Raw genomic sequence first — 20,128 nt, forward strand, 5'->3', positions numbered from 1 at the left:
TGAGGCCCAGAAAAGTGAAGCCACTTGCCCAAGATCACACCATAGACAAGCCCATGCTCAATCCACTAGGACTCGCTGCTCTTCTAGACTGGAAGCTCTTTTTGGGCAGGGAAAACATCTACCAACTGTTGCTGTGTACTTTCCCAAGTGCTTAGTACAGCGCTCTGCACACAGTAAGCCCTCAAATTCTGCTGATTGTTTGGTACTTCCCTTGCACGTAGTGGGTGTTTGATAAATGCTACAATGACTACATATCAACAGGCAGTTCTCTCCCCTCTCACCCCTCCACACAGACATGCCTGTGAACAGGGACACAAAACACACACACCCCTTTAAGACAGCCCTCCCCAACTTCCTTGGACACCAAAAAATAAAGGGAAGGGAACCATTGGATGGAGACAGCCATCATTTGAACCAGACTGCCCTTTCCGTTGGCTGGAATAGTCCCCCTGCCCTTTGATCATCATTCTACAGCTGCCCTTCAGATCACTTTTCCTATAGAGACACTGGTAAGAGAGGGGAAAGAGCCCAGTGAACTTGGACATGTCCTCAGTGACAATCGTATTAAAATCCACTTCCATTTCAAGCCCTGACTCATTTTGGAATGCTAATGAGCTTCTATTTCAAAGAGAGCCAGTCTAATTAAGCCCAACTCTTGGCTCCCATTATTGTTGACTGTTTCCCTGAAACAATGTGTAAAAGGTCATTTTTAATATACAATCATTAACCGTAGCCAAAGCATATTATTTCATTCCCCGCCCCCAGCTTAGGTTAAACCGTTAGCACAACCCGGGCAGGCAGACCCGGGTTTTGCAATGAAAGTAAAAATCAAACTCCTTCTCTTGAAAAAGAAATGAAGGCATAAGAAATCAATGAAGCCTGATGTACAAACACCCAAGTATAGAAGCAGCTTGGCCTAGTGGGTAGATTGTGGGCCTGGCAGTCCGAAGTACCTGGGTTCTAATCCCTGCTCTACCACTTGTCTGCTGCGTGACCTTGAGTAAGTCACTTAACTTCTCTTTGCCTCTGTTACCTCATCTGTAAAATGGGAAAGGAGACTGAGCACCCCACGTGGGCCAGGGACTATGTCCAACCCGAGTTGTTTGTATCCACCCCAGCACATAGTAAGTGCTTAACAAATACCACAATAATTATTATTATTATAGCTGAATAAATGTTTGAATTCACACATGTAAGTGCTGAGCATGGGTGTAAAGAGCTAAAGGTTTCAAAACCCTGCCCAACTATTTTGGTGTCTGTAGAGGTCCCTGAATAACAATGAATTCGAGCACTAAGTGCTATGTGCCAAGCACTGTACCAAGCCCTGGGATAGACACAGCCTAAGCAGATTGAACACAGTCCCCGTCCCACATGGGGCTCATAGTTTAAAAGGAAGAGGGAACGGGTATTTTATCACCCCTTGACAGATAAGGAAACAGTCCCGGAGAGGTTAAATAACTTATCCAAGGCCACCCAGCAGGCAAATGGTGGGCTCAGGATTAGAACCTAGATCTAGACTCCCAGTAACGGTTTTCTTTCTGTTCGATTTCACTGATTTTTCTCTCACACCTCCTTCCATGTCAAACACAGTCCTATCTCCATTATCCCAAAATAGTGGGCTTTGGGGGTGAGGTGTGGAGTAAAGAAAAGATGGGATTGAGGTTAATTCTGATTTATTAAGTGGTTACTATGTGGTAGGGTACTGTACTAAGCTCTGGGGTGGAAGAAAATTAGGTTGGACACAGTCCCTGCCCCACATGGGGCTCACGGTCTTAATCCCCATTTTACAGATGAGATAACTGAGGCCAAGAGACGTGACTTGCCCAAGGCCACACAGCTGATGAGTGGCAGAGCCCGAATTAGGACCTAGGACCTTCTGATTCAGGCCCATGCTCTATCCACTAGATCTCACTGCTTCTCCAAGGACAGGTCATTTTCTTATGGATTTTGTTAAGCACTTAAGTGCCAAGCACTATTCTAAGTACTGGAGTAGATGCGACAATCAAACCACACGGAGCTCATAGTCTAAACAGGAAGGAGAATGTATCGACTCTCCATAATAATAATAATGATGGCATTTGTTAAGCGCTTACTATGTGCAAAGCACTGCTCTAAGCGCTGAGGGGCATACAAGGTGATCAGGTTGTCCCACGGGGGGCTCACAGTCTTAATTCCCATTTTACAGATGAGGGAACTGAGGCTCAGAGAAGTTAAGCGACTTGCCCAAGGTCACACAGCAGACATGTGGTGGAGCCGGGATTCGAACCCATGTCCTCTGACTCCAAAGCCCGGGCTCCTTCCACTGAGCCACGCTGCTTCTCCATTCTGCAGTTGAGGAAACTGAGGTACAGAGAAGCAACTTGGCCAAGGTCACACACACCACAAGCAACTGGCAGAGCCAGGATTAGAACCCATATGTATATATGTCTGTACATATTTATTACTCTATTTATTTTACTTGTACATATCTATTCTATTTATTTTATTTTGTTAGTATGTTTGGTTTTGTTCTCTGTCTCCCGCTTTTAGACTGTGAGCCCACTGTTGGGTAGGGACTGTCTCTATATGTTGCCAACTTGAACTTCCCAAGTGCTTAGTACAGTGCTCTGCACACAGTCAATGCTCAATAAATACGATTGATGATGATGATCCTCTGGCTTCCAGGCCTGTGCTCTATCCAATAGGAGCCATGCTGCTTCCCTTGGAAAGACTATGGGACATTTGCTTCAGAGACCAGAGTGAGAAGAGCAGGACGCCGTAGGAAAGTCCCAGAGCAAGCAAACTGCCGTGTCCAGTGGTCTGGACCAGGACCCTGGCTGAGCTCGGGAGGAGGAGGAGGGGAGCTTTGGGAACGCCTGCATCTGCTCTCCAGATCAGCCCCATCGCCCTGGGATTCCACTGGGAACCAGTTCGGGGAACAAAGGGGATGTGTGTCCGGCTGCAGGGGGAGGGAAGACGATTTTCAAAGATTATGCACACTTTCAAAGGTCTTGGCTCAACTCTGATTACAGGCAGGGAGATGAAAGGAGGCTGGGGGACGGAGGGACATTTTTAGATTTCGTAAGGCTCCGGTTGAGATAGATGTTAAGGGGCAGTCCATCGCCCATTATCCCAGTGGGAGAGGGTCAAGTTGACCACCTGGGAAGACACATGACCGCATGGAATCTTTCAGGAAGTTGTCGACATCAGAATGCAGTCATTCATTCAGTCGATTGTATTTACTGAGCATTAACTGTCTGCGAAGCACTGGACTAAGCGCTTGGGAGAGTACAATACAACAGCGAACAGACACATTCCCCGCCCACAATAAGCTCACAGTCCCAGTGCTTGCTACGTGGCCTGGCACATAGTAAGCATTTAGTAAATACCATAATTATTATAGATAATGAAAATAAGTTAGAGAAGCAGTGTGGCTCAGTGGAAAAGAGCACGGGCTTTGGAGTCAGAGGTCATGGGTTCAAATCCCAGCTCTGCCAATTGTCAGCTGTGTGACTTTGGGCAAGTCACTTAACTTCTCTGGGCCTCAGTTCCCTCATCTGTAAAATGGGGATTAAGACTGTGAGCTCCCCATGGGACAACCTGATCACCTTGTAACCTCCCCAGCGGTTAGAACAGTGCTTGGCACATAGTAAGCGCTTTAATAAAATTCCCTCATTATTATTATTAAGTTCTGTGAGGCTGGGAGTGGGGGATGAATAAAGGGAGCAAGTCAGGGCAATGCAGAAGGGAGTGAGAGAAGAGGAAAGGAGGGCTCAATCAGGGAAGGCTTCTTGGAGGAGTTGTGCCTTCAGTAAGGGTTTGAAGAGAGGGGAGAGGAATCGTTCATCGGATAGGAGGAGGGTGGATGTTGCAGATCAGAGGCAGGACACGGGCAAAAAGTCGGAGGCCAGATAGATGAGATTGAGGTACATTGAGAAGGTTAACAGAAGAGCAAAATGTGCGGGCTGGGTTGTAGTAAGAGAGTAGTGAGGTGAAGTGAGGTAGAGAGGGCAAGGGGATTGAGGGTTTTAAAGCCAATGGTGAGTCAGTTCCAGTGCGAGGTATGGGTTCTAGCTCCCACTCTTCAATCCCGCTTCCCAGCTCCAACCCATTTCACCCTATCTTGGTTTCCAGCCACGGGGCTCTCTCCAAATTCCATTTGTCTAGTTTCAAGCTTTGCAAGCTTCCTCCCTTAGGGAAGCAGTATTGTCTTGTGGAGAAGCCTGGGAGTCAGAAGGACCTCGGTTCTAATCCCAGCTCTGCTGTTTACCTGCTGTGTGACCTTAGGCAAGTCACTTCACTACTCTGGGCCTCAGTTACCTCATTTGTAAATGGAGATTAAGACTGTGAGCCCCATGTGGGACAGGGACTGAGTCCAACTGGATTAGCTTGTATCAACCCCAGTGCTTAGTACAGTGCTTGGCAAATAGTAAGTGCTTAACAAATACCGTAATTATTATTATTATTAGATGTGCCTTCAGTAAGGCTTTGGAGGTGGGGAGGGCAATTATTCATCAGATATGAAGATATGTAATGCCTGCCCTACAGTAAGCACTTGAATACCATAAAAAAGTTTATAGTAGACCCAATTTCCTTTCCTGCTAATGGATCCCTGAAGTATCCATGAAGAGGTCACTCCCTCTCCCGTCTTCCTTGGGTTCATCGCTCTGCTCTCCAGTCTCTTCGGGAGTTAGTCCAGAGGCCCTGGGTAGCCATAAATCTGATCACCCCTTATCTCCCACTCTCTGGCATTTCCCTGCTGCCTGGATGGTGGCTAACTACAAGCAATGTTATGTGCTAAGCACTGTTCTAAGCACCGGGGTAGATACAAGGTAATCAGGTTGTCCCACATGAGGCTCACAGTCTCATTCATTCATTCATTCAATCGTATTTATTGAGCACTTACTGTGTGTAGAGCACTGTACTAAGTGCTTGGGAAGTACAAGTTGGCAACATAATAGTCTCAATCCCCATTTGAAAGATGAGGTCACTGAGGTCCAGAGAAGTAAAGTGGCTTGCCCAAGATCACAGAGCAGACATGTGGCAAAGCAGGGATTAGAACCCATGATCTTCTGAATCCCAGGCTGTATCCACTAAACCATGCTGCTTCTCTAACACCTCTTCCAAGAGGCCTTCCCTAAGCCCTCATTTCTTCCTCCCACTCCCTTCCATGGCACCCTGATTTGCTTCCTTTATTCACACCCCCGCCAGCCCCACAGCACTTATGTACAAATCCGCAATTAATTTATATTAACGTCCCTCTCCCCGTCTGGACCGTATGCTCACTGTGGGCTGGGAATGTGTCTACCAACTCCGTTATATTTTATTCTCCCAAGTGCTTAATACAATGCTTTGCACACAGTAAGTGCTCAAGAAATACCATTGTTTGATTGATACCAGCTAATCAGGCTGGACACAATCCATGTTCCTTATGGGGCTCACAGTCTTAATCCGCATTTTAGAGATGAACTAACGGAGGCCCAGGGAAGTGTAGTGACTTGTCCAAGGTCAAACACAACAGACAAATGGCAGAGCTGGGGTTAGAACCCAGGTCCTCCTGACTCCAGGCCTGCTCTCTATCCACTAGGACACAGTGCTTAGAGTTGGGAATCGAGAAATGTCATAAATGCAAGTCCACTCGGGGAGGGGTGGTCACCCTATTCCATGTGAGACGTCTTATGGTGACTGGAACAGGTTCATGAGACAAACGAAAAGATGGCCTAGTGGATAAAGCATGGGCCCGTAAGTCTGAACTAATTCCCCCTCCCCATCCCCCCTGCCTTACCTCCTTCCCCTCCCCACAGCACCTGTATGTTTGTACATATTTATTACTCTATTTATTTTACTTGTACATATTTACTATTCTATTTATTTTATTTCGTTAATATGTTTTGTTGTCTGTCTCCCCCTTCTAGACTGTGAGCCCGCTGTTGGGTAGGGACAGTCTCTATATGTTGCCAATTTGTACTTCCCAAGTGCTTAGTACAGTGCTCTGCACACAGTAAGCGCTCAATAAATATGATTGAAAGAATGAATGAATAGGCTGGGTTCTAATCCTGGCTCCACCGCTTGTCTGCTGTGTGACTTTGGGCAAGTCACTTCATTGGGCCTAGGCTACCTCATCTGTAAAAGGTGATTAAGACTGTGGCTTTTATCTACCCCAGCTCTTAGTACAGAGCCTGGAACCTAGTAAGCGCTTAAATGCCACAATCATCATAATTATTTCTTAAGCACTTCCTATGTGCCAAGCACCATATTAAGGGCTGGGGTAGATAGAATATCAAACTGGATGCAGTTCTCATCCCACATGGGGCTCACAATATTACATATTTGCCATTTTATTTATTTTTATTAATGTCTGTCTCCCTTTTTCGACTGTGAGCTCATTGTGGGCAGGGAATGCGTTTGCTATATTATCATGTTGTACTCTCCCAAGTGCTTAGTGCTCTGCACACAGTGAGTCCTCAATAAATATGATGACTGACTAATCAAGAGGGAAGACGGGTATTTTAATCTCCTGCTTAATGATGAAGAAACTGAAGCCCAGAGAAGTGACTTGCTCAAGTTCACACAGCAGAGTTGAGATTAAAACCCAGGTCCCCCAATTCCCAGGTCCATGCTCTTTCCACTAGGCTAAACTGCTTCTTATGTAAGCGTTTAACAATAACCATCATGATCGTCAGGTCACTGCTGAGCCACGTCCCTGGGGCCAACCAGCCTGAGAGTCTGACTCATACATTCATTCAATCGTATTTATTGAGCACTTACTGTGTGCAGAACACTGTACTAAGCACTTGGGAAGTACAAGTTGGCAACATATAGAGACGGTCCCTACCCAACAGCGGGCTCACAGTATAGAAGACGACTCAGAGTTAACCAGTAAAAAAAAAAACAAAAAACCTGGGAGTCAGAAGGACCTGGGTTCTAATCCTGACATTGCCACTTGGGGATTCAATACCTGTCCTTCCTCCTCCTAAGACTGCGAGTCCTGTGTGGGACAGGGACTGTGTCCAGCCCAATCATCTTGGATCCACCCCAGTGCTCAGTACAGTCCCTGACCCATAATAAGTGCTTAAACTGAGAAGCATGGCCTAGGGAATAGAGCCCGAGTCTGGGAGACAGCAGAACCTGGGTTCTAATACCAGCTCTGCCACTGGTCTGCTGCGTGACCTTGGGCCAGTCATTTCACTTTTCTGTGCTTCGGTTCCCTCATCTATAAAATGAGGGTGAAGACCGTGAGCCCCATATGGGACACAGACAGTCCCACAGCACGTAGTACAGTGCCTGGCACATAGTTAGCACTTAAATGCAATTCTTTTAAAAAAAGGGTAACTGCTGAGCACTTACTGTGTACAGAACACTTTACTAAGTGTTCTAAGCTTCTTGAGGGCAGGGAGGTATTAAATACCATAAAAAATTAAAAAATTAAAAAGCCAGGATTCTTGGGTGGACTTAATGATAATAATAATAGTAATAATGGTAGTTGTTAAGCACTTACTATGTGCCAGGCACTGTAGTAATAATGATGGCATTTGTTGAGTGCAGCACTTAGAACAGTGCTTGGCACATAGTAAGCACTTAATAAATGCCATCATTGTTATTATTATTATTATGTGCCTGGTGCTATACTAAGCACTGGTGAGGATACAAGCAAGTCGGGTTGGATACAGTCCCTGTCCCACGTGGGGCTCACAGTCTCAATCTCCATTTTATAGATGAGGTAACTGAGGCCCAGAGAATAATAATAATAATAATGGCATTTATTAAGTGCTTACTATGTGCAAAGCACTGTTCTAAGCGCTGGGGAGGTTACAAGGTGATCAGGTTGTCCCACGGGGGGCTCACAATCTTAATCCCCATTTTACAGATGAGATAACTAAGGCACAGAGAAGTTAAGTGACTTGCCCAAAGTCACACAGCTGGCAGAGAAGTGATGTGCCTTGCCCAAGGTCACACAGCAGATAAGTGGTAGAGCAGGAATTAAGAACCCATGATCTTCTGCCTCTGTGACCTGTGCTCTGTCCACTATGCCATGCTGCTCAAGTGCTGGAGTGGATACAAACAAGTCAGATTGGACACAGTCTTCACCCTGCATAGGGCTTACAGCATTAATCCTCATTTTACAGATGGGGTAACTGAGGCCCAGAGAAGTGAAGCGACTTGCCCAGAGCCGCACAGCAGACTAGTGGCAAAGCTGGGATTAGAACCCACGACCTTCTGACACCCAGGCTCTATCCACTTTTCCACGCTGACTTCACTTCTTGCACTTGTACTTCCGACTTGTACTTCGAGAGCTTAGTACAGTGCTCTGCACACAGTAAGTGCTCAATAAATACGATTGAATGAATGAACCTCTTGTCCATTAATCCTGCAGAGAAGCAGCATGGCTCAGTGGAAAGAGCCCGGGCTTGAGAGTCAGAGGTTGTGGGTTCTAATCCCGGCTCCGCCACTTGTCAGCTGTGTGACTTTGGGCAAATCACTTTACTTCTCTGGGCCTCAGTTCCCTCATCTGTAAAATAGGGATGAAGACTGTGAGCCCCATGTGGGACAACCTGATGACCTTGTATCTCCCCCAGCACTTAGAATAGTGCTCAGCAGATAGTAAGTGCTTAAGTACCAACATTATTATTATTATTAATCCGTCAATCTCCAGGAGTCCCGTCAGATGGCCGGAGCTAGGAGGATCTGTAGGTTGTTGTCTGGAAAGCAAGACAGAATGTGTCCAACTGGGTTTGTGTGTGGCTGGGTGAGGGAAAGAAGATCCACGGAAGGAGGTGGCAGGGGTGGGAAGGACCAGACCCCAGAAGATGGGAGGCAATAACCAAAAAACAACAGCTTCTCCATCATTGGTGTCGCCTTCAACACTGTCTTTTTTTTTTTAGATGGCACTTTGACAGAAGATTAATTCAAGTCAGCTGCTGAAAATAATTATTGCATTATGGGAGCAGTAATCATTATTTAGAACATGATTAAATATGTCTGCACCTATTGACTCTGCCTATGATTTATGTATTTGTTTAGTCAATAGTCTAATGTAAATGATGTAATTAATTATAGATGGCGGTGTCAGGTCATTGGTGAAAATCTGATGAGAACAAGGATTCTGTTTTTGTCGTGACAGATGCGGGGGACGGGGGGCACGAGGGGAGGGGAGTGGGGGCGGACCAGTTGAGGGAATTCCAAAAGAAACTTTTTCACGTGTGAATGGCGGCCCGGATCCCAATTTGCATGTCGCCGCGCTCTCTTTCCCGTTCTGCCTCCGCTTAGAAATGGAAATAACTTGTTAAGCAAAGAGGAAGAGAACCCATGATTGCAGTTGGGTCACCTGGGAATGGCAACAGCTAGGAGCTGGAGGGAGACCAGCTGCCCCAGCACGAGACAGCAGCAGCACCATTTATCGCTTCATAAAATTAAATGTTTTCCAAATTAAAACACTAGGCAGAGCGCAGGAGGTGTACGCTAGCTCCAAGAACCATTTTTCAATCAATACCGGGAAGGGTGAAGCAGGGCGGGTGGGGGGTTGGGGGGAGAGAAATCGAGGTGGGAAAAGAAAAGGAGGAGCAGAGACTGGGGATTCACTCTCCTCCGTCTTCAATCAGGCCCTGACTTCAAAATATATTTTTAAAATTATACATATATATATATCTATATAACTGTATATGTAGATATATATGCAGAGTGGATTTTCAAGCCCTCGGAGTCTATTCCCTGTAGATTTTTCTCTTAACTGATAATTTGGTAAGTCACATCCCTCAGAGGGGGGTCAAAGGTCACCCCAGCCCCTGTCAGGCCTCAGAGAAACCATTTCCATTTTAATGCCACAGCTATAATCTATCAAAGATGTGATGTACAAGATACAATGAATTTAAGTGGTCTTCATAGATCACTGGGTTTTCATGCCTTCACCTGGGTAATAGTCGGAATTACTCTCCTTTACCTCACTATCTGTCAGCTCCGGGTAAAATAACTGCCACACTCGTGTTAATGGAAGGTTTGTCTAAACCGAGGCCCCCACGAGCGGGAGACACCCTGCATCATAAACCCCAGCATCCGGGGATTCGGCTAGAGGAGGCCACAAGTTATTCCGCAAATAATTGCGGAGAGCTCTTCTGCTCCTGTTTTTAATCGATGAAGGGTGGAAAAAAAAAAAAGTCAACGTAGACAGGTTAACAGGCATCTTGGGCACATGCTTCTTTCCTTCCCCATTCTCACCGCTCACAGTTCGTCTCTACCGCCAACCCAGTATTTGCCCAGGACTCCATGGCTGGGCTGAACTCACCTTTCCCCAGCTGGTGTTCCGGTTGTTGCAGTATTTGTTAAACACTATGTGCCAGGCACTGTATTAAGTACTGGGGTGAATACAGGCAAGTCAGTATGGACACAGTGCCTATCCCACGTGGAGCTCACAGTCTCAATCCCCCTTTTCCAGATGAGGTAACTGAGGCCCAGAGAAGTGAAGTGACTTGTCCCAGGTCATATAGCAGAGAGAAGCCACAATCTTCTCTGAGGCCCGTGCCTTATCCGAGATGCCAAGCAGTACCTCGGGAGCCTTCACTCAGATGCAGAGAGGGGCAGTGGCAGAACTACGTGCATATGAATAGTTCCTTTCTCTCCCACTTCTAGTGCTCCACAAAACCAACCCAGTAGACCCTGGAGAACCTTGCTTTTTTTTTTTTTAATAAAAAAAGGTATTTGTTAAGTGCTTGCTATATGCCAGGCATTGTATTGAGTGTTGGGGTTGATATAAACTAGCCACATGGTCCCTTTCCCACATGGGGATCACAATCTTAATAAGAGAAGCAGTATAGCCTAGTGAAAGGAGCATATGAACCTGGGAGTCAGAAGACCTGAGTTCTAATCCCAGCTCTATCTCTTCAATCAAAATTTATTGAGTGTTTACTGTCCACACAGAGCGCTGTTGTCTCCTGCATGAACTTGGGTAAGTCACTTTCGCTTCTCCGTGACTCAGTTACCCCACCTGTAAAATGGGGATTAAGACTAAGCATCTTGTGGGACAAGGACTGTGTCCAATCTAATTAACTTACATCTACTATAGCCCCATGTACAGTGCCTGGCCCAGAGTAAGCACTTAAGTACCACAATTATCTTAATCCCCATTTTAATCGATAGTATTATACTGCACTCTCCCAAGTGCTGAATAAACAGATTCAGTGGAAACGTTCCCTGCCCACAATTATCTTAATCCCCATTTTAATCAATCATATTACATTGCACTCTCCCAAGTGCTGAATAAACAGATTCGGTGGTAACATTCCCTGCCCACAAGGAGCTTACAGTTCAGAGTGGGAGACAGACATTACTATGAAGAAATTACAGATAGGGACGTAATTGCTATGGGGTGAATAAAAGGTGACTCAGAAAGGAGTGGGAGAAGAGGGAATGAGGGCCTAGTTGGGAAAGGCCTCTTCAAAGAGATGTACCTCACTTTACAGATGAGATAACTGAGGCATAGGGGAATTAAGTGACTTGCCCATCATCACATAGCAGATCAGTGGCAGAGCCGGAATTAGAACCCAGCACGTCCTTTGATTCCCAGGCTCATGCCCTTCCCTCTAGGCCACCCTATTTCTCCCCTGAAGTAGTGAGTTAGGCCCCTGAAACTTCAAAATATTTTCCTGAGGCGGAGAGAGGAAGAAAAAAAATTCTGGGACTTGCTTTCCTTCTGCAAGTTGGATGTTATTTACAATTGAATCTTTCTCTCGCTTGACGTGTTTCTCTGATCTATGGGATTGCTTTCATTTTGTCCTGTTAACTAGAAGCCCACTTCATCATGAAATATGTCCCTCCCACTTCTCCACATCGTGAGGTAAAAAAAAAAAAGCTCATGGATAAGCATCATAAATTTTAAGTCATTTCTCAAAAGCTTCCTGCCCCTGTCCAGGATGGGGAGAAGCAAACAAAGTCTGATCGACGGCTGGCCACTTGATCAATTTATGCTGGACGTTGGGTGTGAGGAGCCAAATCAGGAGGAGAAGGGAATTTTCAGAATCCCGCACCACGCTCAGCCTTCAGGCTTTTGCTCAACTTTGCCCAATCACACATGGAATTTGCCTCAACTACCTGGGGAATCCAAGCAGGATTTTTTTTAATCTGAATCAAATCAATGCCATTTATTGAGCACTTTGTGCAGAGGACTGTACTGAGCACTTGGGAGATTAATAATAGTAATAATAAATAATTGTTGTATTTGTTGAGTGGTTACTATGTGCTAGGCACTGTATTAAGCTCTGGAGTTGATACTAGAAACTGGGCTGGACACAGTCACTGTCCCAAGTGGGGCTCACAGTCTCAATCCCCATTTTACAGATGAGGAAACTGAGGCACAGAGAAGTGAAGCGACCTGGAGAGTGGAATCTCCGCTCTGGAGAGATACCACCCCCTCTACACTGTTGTGGACAGGCAATGTTCTATTGTACGCTCCCAAGACCTTAGTACAGTGCTCTGCACAAAGTAAACGCTCAATAAATACCACTGATTAACTCAAATATCATTGACTAACTGACTTGTGCAAGGTCACACAACAGATAAGCGGAATTAGAACCTCTGATCTTCTTTACTATCAGGGCCGTACTTATAATACAACAGAGTTGGAAGGCACATTCCCTGCCCACAAGCAGGCAAATGGTGGAGTGGGATTAGAACCCAGGTCTTCTGTCTCCCAAGTCTGCTTTTTTCTGCTAGGCCATGCTGCTACCTTAACAGGAGAAGCTGTGCTTCATTCGCAATGGAAAGGGTGCCAGGACTATCTCATTGTCCTACCTTTAAAATTTGTCTTGACGGCGAGTGTGTGGAGGAATTATTCTCATTACAGTTCATGACAGAAATACTGCCACCCTTTTCAGTCAACCTGAGTTGACTGGAAAGAGCAGCCTATGTCTATAGCCTTCGTGTGAGCCACGGCTGCTTAAAACATTTAAAATGCTTTCAAATCTAAAACAAGGAGGAGGTTTTAGCCCAGTGAGGGGTAGGGAAGCTCTCCTTCCATCGGTAGTGCTAAACCCCAAAAAACATGTTTCCATCTCCCTGGCTAGATTGCAAGCTCTTGGGCAGGGAGCATGTCTACCTATTCTATTGCATTGTACTCTCCCAAACGCTTAATATCGTGCCCTTTGTCATCATCAATCATATTTATTGAGCACTTACTGTATGCAGAGCACTGTACTAAGCACTTGGGAAGTACAAGTTGGCAACATATGGAGACAGTCCCTACCCAATAGTGGGCTCACAGTCTAAAAGACTTTACACTAGGTGCTCAATAAATACTACTGATTGTTTTTCCTCTTTCCTCGCTCCACCATTCACCCCTTGGGCAATTGTCCCTATTGCTGTATTGTACTTTCCAAACGCTAAGTACAGTCATCTGCACACAGTAAGTGCTCAATAAATATGATTGAATGAATAAATGGATTTCTGACTATCCCACAACTAGTACTTTGGGAAAGCAGCATGGTCGAGTAGAGAGCACACAGGCCTGGGAATCAGGGGACATGAGTTCGAACACTGGCGCTACCATTTTCCCACCATGTGACCTTGGGCAAGTCATTTAATTTAGTATTAATAATAATAATGGTACTCGTTAAGCACTTACTATGTGCCAAGTACTGTTCTAAGCACTGAAATAGATACAAGTTAATCAGGTTGGATACAGTCCCTGCCCTACATAGGGCTCACAGTCTTAATCCTCATTTTGCAGATGAGGTAACTGAGGCACAGAGAAGTGAAGTTACTTGCCCAAGATCTCATGGCAGACATGTGGAGGGTCTGGGATTAGAACTCAAGCCCTTCGATTTCCAGGCCCAGGTTCTAGACACTAAGCCATGCTGCTTCTCAGGGGCCTCAGTTTGGAATTACAGTACCTGTTCTTCTCAAGACTGTAAGCTCATTGTGGGCAGGGAATGCGTATTTTATAATGTTATATTGTACTCTACCAAGCGCTTAGTACAGTGCTCTGCACATAGTAAATACTCAAGAAATACAAGTGTTTGACTGAGATAGATCATATGCACCATGTGAGGCAGGTACTGTCATCTAATTGTACCGAATCTACCTAGGGGATTGGCACATAGTAAGTGCTTAACAAAAATTCATAATAATTATTAGTCAAGGTGCCCTAATCTCTACTTCCAGCTGGCTCAGGGAAGCACTGAAGCCCACCCTTCCCACCACACCTCCCACCCATCTCAACGGCCACAGGGGGAAAGTGGCAGGGGTTGGAGAGAAAAGAGGTTGAGATGCCAGAACAGGAGTCCAAAGAGTCCAGCAGTGAGGTCTCCTCATCAAGATAATGAGGAAATGAACCGGCTCTCCCCCAGCTGGGCTGAGGAATGGCCAATAAAAATAATTGCAGACTGCTTTCCAAATACAAATTGCCCTATGAATGCTCAATAATAATAATAATAATAATGGAGGTCAGGGTAGATGGGGGGAAAGCCGCCAAATTTGCAGGTGCTTTTCTCACATTGAACCTAGCCAAGTGGGACTCATCCATCATTCATTCCTAGTCCCCCGTCTCTCTCTCCAAAACAAAAAGTCATAAAAATATAAATCACGCTGCCTGCAGTATAGCAAAATGGGACCTCCAGTTCCCTGGGGGTTTGAGTCAGGGAAGAGCCCCAACCTGATGAAAGGAAGGCCATCCACTATATCCGTCACGTCCACGTTTGCTGCTCAGTGGACAGGGCAGGCCTGTTGCAAGGGTGTCTGGGAAAAGCCGAAAATGATGTAGTACCTGCTCAGACACAGCCATAAGCAGGAGACGCGGAGGCATTCATGTCTTCCGGGTCCATTCCAAATTGCCCCAAGAAGTCACTGCTTAGTAATCAGCACGGGCAAGAGGGAAAACACACTGTTTCTAGCCAAGGAAATGACAGTGAGAAACTTGCAATGTGCCCCCTTGGATCAGAGGAGGGAAGACCTCCTACCACCTCCCAGAAAGCCATTTCCTCAGTGAACATGGATCTGACAAATCTTTAGCTCTAACACCAAGGCAGACTTTCCCTGCTCTCCGGCGGGGGCTGGAGGCTCTCCTGCATCCAGGCAGTGACTCCCAAGCACTTTCCTCCCAACCCACCATCCTCAAGGATATCTACTGTAGCAGGAAGCATTGTACCTAAACACAGAAGCAAGGCACACTTCTCTGAGAAGCAGCATGGCCTAATGGTTAGAGCTCGGGCCTTGGAGTCAGAAGGACCTGGATTCTAAGCCCAGCTCTGCCACTTGTCTGCTGTGTGACCCTGAGTGAGTCACTTCACTTCTCTGTGCTTCAGTGACCTGTGACCCTGGGTGAGTCACTTCACTTCTCTGTGCCTCAGTGACCTCATCTGTAAAATGGGGATTAAGACTATAAACTCCATAATGGACAGGCGCTTTTTGTGAGGAGAGAATGTGTTTGTTATAATGGATTCTTCCAAGTGCTTAGTACAGTGCTCTGTACACTATTAGCACCCAATAAATGCGACAATGAAAGGGACTGTGTCCAACCCGATTTGTTTGTATCAGTGCTTAGTACAGGGTCTGGCACATAGTAAAGTGCTTAACAAATATCATCTATTATTACGACTACTGTTCTCCAGGAATTTACGGTCTAATTGGGGAAGACAGACTGAAAGAAGCACTGTAGCCTAGTGGGAAGAGCACTGGTCTGGGAATCAGATTACCTGGGTCCTATTCCCGGCTCTGCCAACTGTCTGCTAAGTGACCTTGGGCAAGTCTTAGAACAGTATTAGTACACTGCATCAGGAGCTTAGTACATGCTTAAATACCATAACTCAAGTCCAATACAACGGAATTGTATAGCTCTCTTCCTCTAACTCCCCCACTCTATTTAAATGGCTCCTCTTTGAGATTGCAAACTTTTAAGGGCGGGAATTAGATTGGCCAACTAGTGTACTAGTGCAAGCCTTTAGTACAATGCTTCGCACACAGTAAGTACTCAAATACTATTAAGAGCTTTCCTTCAACCACCCTGAGTGTTCACAGTCTGATTCTTTGTGAATAATTTAATAATTTAACCAAGCAGCTCTCAGTGTGAGCTTCCTTGCTACACAACAAGTGGAAGAGAAGTCTCAGAGACAGAGCCAGGGGAGAAAACAGAATCAGTGCTTTGCACATAGTAAGTGCTTAACAAATGCCATCATCATTATTATTATGATTATTATTAATCTAACCAAAGACCATAATCTGATTTAATTAGAAGTAACATGTTTTCCTGTTTAAGTGTGACTTCTTTGCATGAGGCAGAAGCTTGCTAGAGTCAAAGTAACAGAGTTGTGTGGCTCAGTGGAAAGAGCATGGGCTTTGGGGTCAGAGGTTCGAATTCTGGCTCCGCCACTTGTCGGCTGTGTGACCTTGGGCAAGTCACTTAGCTTCTCAGAGCCTCAGTTACCTCATCTGTAAAATGGGAATTAAGGCTGTGAGCCCCATGTGGGACAACCTGATCACCTTGTATCCCCCCCAGTGCTTAGAACAGTGCTTTGCACATAGTAAGCGCTTAACAAATGCTATCATTATTATTATTATTATTATCATTCCCTGCCCACAATGAGCTTGTCTAGAATGGGAAACAGACATTAATATAAATAAGTGAATTCTGGCTATGTACATAAATGCTGTGGGGCTAATGGAGGGGAGATTCAGCAATGGCTCTAGCCCTCTCCATATTTCCATCAGAAAATCTTATTTTCAGGGATTTACAACTAAACTGCATGGATCTTCAAGTGATAGGGTGCCTACGCTTTAGGCACAGTTTTGTTCTCAAGTTTCTTGCAAAGTTTTATTTGGCTATTGTAATGTTTTGGGAACTGGGGGTGGGGGAAGGAGGACCCCACCAAAAAAAAGTTTCCTACGGTTCAACTGCCTTTTTTTTCCACCCCAATGGAGCTTATTTGAAATGACTTTTGCTCCTGAACATAGATCTCTTTTTGAAATGGTTGCAATTTTGACATTTTCAGATTGTTTACAGCCCATGCTCAATCATTGCTTTTCCACAGGATACTTAGGAGAACACATTTCACATACTTAATGCACACTATCTATTCTTCTTATTGCCCTGGGTAAACAGAACAGTTATTCCAAGGCTGCCAAAAACCTCACCAATTAACAATTGCTGTAGAGACGTTCTGCATGATTTAAAATTTAATTATGGCCTTTAAAATTCATATTTTCTGAATGCCCAAATTTGATCCTCTCTTTCTAGAGGATTCTGAATGAGGCCAAGGACTTTGCCAGTCCCCCCGAAGGAGGGTCTGGAAACCTGGCCTCCAATTTCAAATGGTCCCATCATGATTTACTCATTCTATTTCCCACATTCTCACCCATCTCCTGATAGTCCAACCTGCAAATAATTCTAAAGACATCCACTCCTACCAGGGAGCTGAGGCAAAAGCTCTAATAGTCCCCAAACCAATTTTTTATGGTATCTGTTAACCACTTACTACGTGTCAGGCACTGTACTGAAGTAGATACGAGCTCAGATTAGACAGTTTCCCTCCCCATGTGGGGCTCACACAATTCCCATTTTACAGATGAGGTAACAGGCACAGAGAGGCTAAGTGACTTACCCAAGGTCACACAGCAGACAAGTAGAACCCAAGAACTTCTGATACCCAGACCCACGCTCTATCTACTAGGCCATGTTGCTTCTCATTTTTCCAAAGAGAATGCTTTCTGAAACATGTTTTTCCTCCTGATCCCTCTATTTGTAAATAGTAAAAATAACTGTGCTATTGAGGGCATTCTGTGCACCAAGCATTGGGGAGATGCAAGATAATTAGATCTGACACACTCCCTGTCCCAGAAAGAGCTTGCATGCTAAGAGAAAGACAAAAAAGGTATCTTCATCACCATTTGGTCGTCTCATGCCACCACGTCGTCTTCCACCCATAGTCACACCATGGGCACATCTCTCCCCAGAATGCCCCATCTCCATCTGTGATCATTCTGGTAGTGTATCCATAGTGCTTTCTTGGTAAAAATATGGAAGTGGTTTACCACTGCCTCCTCCCACGCAGTTAACTTGAGTCTCCCCTCTCGATTCTCTCCCATGCCACTGCTGCCCAGCACAGGTGGGTTTTGACAGAGTAGATTGCCTTCCACTCAGTAGCCACTGCCCAAGCTAGGAATGGAATAGGTATAATAATGATGGTATTTATTAAACACTTACTATGTGCCAAGCACTGATCTCTGCTTCACTCTCCCTCCTATAGTCGAGACTCGTAGAGTACTGGAAACCTTCCAGGTGTGACCCTGAGAGGGAATCCCCATTTTACAGATGAGAAACCAGAAGCCCAGAAAAGCAAGATATGCCCAGGGTCCCAGAGTAATCCTGAGGCAGATCTGGGAATCACACGCAGCTTTCTTGATTCTCAGTTGGGGACTCTTTCCACAAGGACCAGTGTACCTCAAAATCTAAGCTCCACCTGAAGACAGGCCCCACATCCCCTTCTATTGTGTGCTCTACCAGACACTTGGAGAAAAATAAAAGCAATTTATCGTCCTCAATCGTATTTATTGAACCCTTACAGTGTGCTGAACACTGTACTAACAACTTGGGAGAGTACACTATAACAGAGCACTCTATAACTCCTCTAGAGTAGAAGACAGACATTAATATAAATAACCCTAATCAATAGGAACAACAGATACAGAGGTGTTTCTGTGAAGCTGAGTGGGAGGGGAATAAAGGGAGCAAATCAGGGTGACAGAATTGGGTGAGAGAAGGATGTGTAGAGTCATGTAGCATCAGAAGTGACAAACACATGAAAAGCTACATTGAAAGCTGAAGAGGCACCTAACAAGTCTGTCATGGTCACAGAGCAAAGAGACAGATGACCCCTCAAAGTTTGGCTCAGCGTGAGGTCAGCAACGTCACCTACAAACAGATCCATCCTCTGAGTTTGAAGAGGGTAGCCCTCTCGGACAGATAGACCATGGAGACATAGTAAAAAGTGATTACTTGCCAATTACAGAAATCCAGAGTTTCAGGACTTTTCATTGACCTATATAAAACTACACACACACACACACACACACACACACACACACACACACACACACACACACACAGTATGGCTCAATGGAAAGAGCCTGGGCTTTGGAGTCAGAGGTCATGGGTTCAAATCCCACTCCGCCACTTGTCAGCTGTGTGATTTTGGGCAAGTCACTTAACTTCTCTATGTCTCAGTTACCTCATCTGCAAAATGGGGATTAAGACTGTGAGCCCCCCGTGGGGTAACCTGATTATCTTGTAACCTCCCCAGCGCTTAGAACAGTGCTTTGCACATAGTAAGTGCTTAATAAATGCCATTATTATTATATAGGCAGTCGGTTCTCTTAGAATACCTGCCTTCACCTCATGTTTCTTATATGTTACAGCAAAAGGAAAGTTATTCTAGAGACATAAAGAAAGTGAAGTGCTGTCGGAACAAAGTTCTAAGCAAGCCTACAATGCTAAAACATGGGAAGGGAAAAAAAAAAATCACAATGCAAGTTCTTTACTGCACCCTGCTTTGAGAATCAGTGTGATATAGTGGAAAGAGCAAGGGCCTGGGATGCAGAAGACCTGGGTTCTAATTCTGCCTCTGCCACTTATCCACTGTGTAACCTTGGGTAAATCCCCTCTAGCCTGTAAGCTTGCCCCTCTAGACTGTAAACTCGTTGTGGGCAGAGAACGGGTCTACCAACTATCATATTTTACTCTTCCAAGTGCTTAGTACCATGCTCTGCACACAATAAGCACTCAATATGATCGAATGATTGACTTGATTTCATGTCAGTTCCCTCAAATGCAAAATGAAGATTCAATACCAATTCCTCCTTCTTTGTAGGCTGAGCGTCCCATGTGGGACCTGATGATCTATCTCCCCCAGTTCTTAGAACAGCATTTGGCACTTAGTAAACACTAAACTACCACAATTATTATGGCATAGAGTTAGGAATGTGCACCAAACAAGCACCTTAATATATTTTCACAGGCACAATCCATTCATTCAATCGTATTTATTGAGCGCTTACTGTGCAGAGCATATGCACTATTCAGCCCATTACCATTGCTCATATCATCTTTGAATGCAGACAGGTATCTAAAGACAGCAAGCTACTGATGGAGATCACACACAAACAAGCCATCTTT

This window comes from Tachyglossus aculeatus, chromosome X5 (genome assembly GCF_015852505.1).
Source record: "Tachyglossus aculeatus isolate mTacAcu1 chromosome X5, mTacAcu1.pri, whole genome shotgun sequence".
NCBI classification, from domain to species: Eukaryota; Metazoa; Chordata; class Mammalia; order Monotremata; family Tachyglossidae; genus Tachyglossus; species Tachyglossus aculeatus.